This window comes from Mycteria americana, unplaced genomic scaffold (genome assembly GCF_035582795.1).
Source record: "Mycteria americana isolate JAX WOST 10 ecotype Jacksonville Zoo and Gardens unplaced genomic scaffold, USCA_MyAme_1.0 Scaffold_27, whole genome shotgun sequence".
Lineage (NCBI taxonomy): Eukaryota > Metazoa > Chordata > Aves > Ciconiiformes > Ciconiidae > Mycteria > Mycteria americana.
Genome location: NW_027445609.1, coordinates 1,275,221 through 1,279,815, shown reverse-complemented (window position 1 = coordinate 1,279,815; position 4,595 = coordinate 1,275,221).

Below are 4,595 nucleotides of genomic sequence, written 5' to 3'. Positions count from 1 at the left end.
AACGTCCACTGATTGCGCCCACACGAATGCTGCCAGCACTGAAAGCTCTACCTGGTTTTCGCTGTCCCTTGGAACTGCATTCGCTGCCGCACAGACATTCGCGCTCTGCGCAAGCCTTGGTTGGTTATGATGCAACAATGCCTATGTGACTCTGGCAGAGCCCGGCTGCCAAATTTGAAACGTCCAGTGATTGCGCCCATACGAAAGCTGCCAGCACTGAAAGCTCTACCTGGTTTTCACTGTCCCTTGGAACTGCATTCGCTGCCGCACAGACATTATCTCTCCGCATAAGCTTTATTTGTTTATGATGCAACAATGCCTATGTGACTCTCGCACAGCCCGCTGCCAAATTTGAAACGTCCAGCGATTGCGCCCACACGAAAGCTGCCAGCACTGAAAGCTCTACCTGGTTTTCACTGTCCCTTGGAACTGCATTCGCTGTCGCACAGACATTCGCGCTCCGCAAAAGCCTTGGTTGGTTATGATGCAACAATGCCTATGTGACTCATGCAGAGCCCGGCTGCCAAATTCGAAACGTCCAGCGATTGCGCCCACACGATAGCTGCCAGCACTGAAAGCTCTACCTGGTTTTCGCTGTCCCTTGGACCTGCATTCGCTGCCGCACAGACATTCGCGCTCTGCGCAAGCCTTGGTTGGTTATGATGCAACAATGCCTATGTGACTCTCGCAGAGCCCGGCTGCCAAATTTGAAACGTCCAGCGATTGCGCCCTCACGAAAGCTGCCAGCACTGAAAGCTCTACCTGGTTTTCACTGTCCCTTGGAACTGCATTCGCTGCCGCACAGACAGTCGCGCTCTGCAAAAGCCTTGGTTGGGTATGATGCAACAATGCCTATGTGACTCTCGCAGAGACCGCTGCCAAATTTGAAACGTCCAGCGATTGCGCCCACACGAAAGCTGCCAGCACTGAAAGCTCTACCTGGTTTTCACTGTCCCTTGGAACTGCATTCGCTGCCGCACAGACATTCGCGCTCTGCGCAAGCCTTGGTTGGTTATGACGCAACAATGGCTATGTGACTCTGGCAGAGACCGGCTGCCAAATTTGAAACGTCCAGCGATTGCGCCCACACGAAAGCTGCCAGCACTGAAAGCTCTACCTGGTTTTCACTGTGCATTGGACCTGCATTCACTGTCGCACAGACATTCGCGGTCCGCAAAAGCCTTGGTTGGTTATGATGCAACAATGGCTATATGACTCTCGCAGACCTCGGCTGCCAAATTTGAAACGTCCAGCGATTGCGCCCACACGAAAGCTGCCAGCACTGAAAGCTCTACCTGGTTTTCACTGTGCATTGGACCTGCATTCGCTGCCGCACACACATTCGCGGTCCGCAAAAGCCTTGGTTGGTTATGATGCAACAATGCCTATGTGACTCTGGCAGAGCCCGGCTGCCAAATTTGAAACGTCCAGCGATTGCGCCCACACGAAAGCTGCCAGCACTGAAAGCTCTACCTGGTTTTCACTGTCCCTTGGAACTGCATTCGCTGCCGCACAGACATTATCTCTCCGCATAAGCTTTATTTGTTTATGATGCAACAATGCCTATGTGACTCTCGCACAGCCCGCTGCCAAATTTGAAACGTCCAGCGATTGCGCCCACACGAAAGCTGCCAGCACTGAAAGCTCTACCTGGTTTTCACTGTCCCTTGGAACTGCATTCGCTGTCGCACAGACATTCGCGCTCCGCAAAAGCCTTGGTTGGTTATGATGCAACAATGCCTATGTGACTCATGCAGAGCCCGGCTGCCAAATTCGAAACGTCCAGCGATTGCGCCCACACGATAGCTGCCAGCACTGAAAGCTCTACCTGGTTTTCGCTGTCCCTTGGACCTGCATTCGCTGCCGCACAGACATTCGCGCTCTGCGCAAGCCTTGGTTGGTTATGATGCAACAATGCCTATGTGACTCTCGCAGAGCCCGGCTGCCAAATTTGAAACGTCCAGCGATTGCGCCCTCACGAAAGCTGCCAGCACTGAAAGCTCTACCTGGTTTTCACTGTCCCTTGGAACTGCATTCGCTGCCGCACAGACAGTCGCGCTCTGCAAAAGCCTTGGTTGGGTATGATGCAACAATGCCTATGTGACTCTCGCAGAGACCGCTGCCAAATTTGAAACGTCCAGCGATTGCGCCCACACGAAAGCTGCCAGCACTGAAAGCTCTACCTGGTTTTCACTGTCCCTTGGAACTGCATTCGCTGCCGCACAGACATTCGCGCTCTGCGCAAGCCTTGGTTGGTTATGACGCAACAATGGCTATGTGACTCTGGCAGAGACCGGCTGCCAAATTTGAAACGTCCAGCGATTGCGCCCACACGAAAGCTGCCAGCACTGAAAGCTCTACCTGGTTTTCACTGTGCATTGGACCTGCATTCACTGTCGCACAGACATTCGCGGTCCGCAAAAGCCTTGGTTGGTTATGATGCAACAATGGCTATATGACTCTCGCAGACCTCGGCTGCCAAATTTGAAACGTCCAGCGATTGCGCCCACACGAAAGCTGCCAGCACTGAAAGCTCTACCTGGTTTTCACTGTGCATTGGACCTGCATTCGCTGCCGCACACACATTCGCGGTCCGCAAAAGCCTTGGTTGGTTATGATGCAACAATGCCTATGTGACTCTGGCAGAGCCCGGCTGCCAAATTTGAAACGTCCAGCGATTGCGCCCACACGAAAGCTGCCAGCACTGAAAGCTCTACCTGGTTTTCACTGTCCCTTGGAACTGCATTCGCTGCCGCACAGACATTCGCGCTCTGCAAAAGCCTTCGTTGGGTATGATGCAACAATGCCTATGTGACTCTCGCAGAGCCCGACTGCCAAATTCGAAATGTACACCGATTGCGCCCTCACGAAAGCTGCCAGCGCTGAAAGCTATACCTGGATTTCACTGTCCCTTGGAACTGCATTCGATGCCGCACAGACATTCGCGCTCTGCGCAAGCCTTGGTTGGTTATAACGCAACAATGCCTATGTGACTCTGGGAGAGCCCGGCTGCCAAATTTGAAACGTCCAGCGATTGCGCCCACATGAAAGCTGCCAGCACTGAAAGCTCTACCTGGTTTTCACTGTCCCTTGGAACTGCATTCGCTGCCGCACAGACATTCGCGCTCTGCGCAAGCCTTGGTTGGTTATGATGCAACAATGGCTATGTGACTCTCGCAGAGCCCCACTGCCAAATTCGAAACGTCCACTGATTGCGCCCACAGGAAAGCCGCCAGCACTGAAAGCTCTACCTGGTTTTCACTGTCCCTTGGAACTGCATTCGCTGCCGCACAGACATTCGCGCTTTGCGCAAGCCTTGGTTGGTTATGATGCAACAATGGCTATGTGACTCTGGCAGAGCCCGGCTGCCAAATTTGAAACGTCCAGCGATTGCGCCCACACGAAAGCTGCCAGCACTGAAAGCTCTACCTGGTTTTTACTGTCCCTTGGAACTGCATTCGCTGCCGCACAGACATTCGCGCTCTGCGCAAGCCTTGGTTGGTTATGATGCAACAATGCCTATGTGACTCTGGCAGAGCCCGGCTGCCAAATTTGAAACGTCCAGCGATTGCGCCCACACGAAAGCTGCCAGCACTGAAAGCTCTACCTGGTTTTCACTGTCCCTTGGAACTGCATTCGCTGCCGCACAGACATTCGCGCTCTGCGCAAGCCTTGGTTGGTTATGATGCAACAATGCCTATGTGACTCATGCAGAGCCCGGCTGCCAAATTCGAAACGTCCAGCGATTGCACCCACACGAAAGCTGCCAGAACTGAAAGCTCTACCTGGTTTTCACTGTCCCTTGGAACTGCATTCGCTGCCGCACCGACATTCGCGCTCTGCAAAAGCCTTGGTTGGTTATGATGCAAGAATGCCTATGTGACTCTCGCACTGCCCGCTGCCAAATTTGAAACGTCCACTGATTGCGCCCACACAAAAGCTGCCAGCACTGAAAGCTCTACCTGCTTTTCACTGTCGCTTGGAACTGCATTCGCTGCCGCACAGACATTCGCGCCCTGCGCAAGCCTTGGTTGGTTATGATGCAACAATGCCTATGTGACTCTCGCAGAGCCCGGCTGCCAAATTTGAAACGTCCAGCGATTGCGCCCACACGAAAGCTGCCAGCACTGAAAGCTCTACCTGGTTTTCACTGTCCCTTGGAACTGCATTCGCTGCCGCACAGACATTCGCGCTCTGCAAAAGCCTTGGTTGGTTATGATGCAACAATGCCTATGTGACTCTCGCAGAGCCCGACTGCCAAATTCGAAATGTACACCGATTGCGCCCTCACGAAAGCTGCCAGCGCTGAAAGCTATACCTGGATTTCACTGTCCCTTGGAACTGCATTCGATGCCGCACAGACATTCGCGCTCTGCGCAAGCCTTGGTTGGTTATAACGCAACAATGCCTATGTGACTCTGGCAGAGACCGGCTGCCAAATTTGAAACGTCCAGCGATTGCGCCCACATGAAAGCTGCCAGCACTGAAAGCTCTACCTGGTTTTCACTGTCCCTTGGAACTGCATTCGCTGCCGCACAGACATTCGCGGTCCGCAAAGGCTTGGTTGGTTATGATGCAACAATGGCTATGTGACT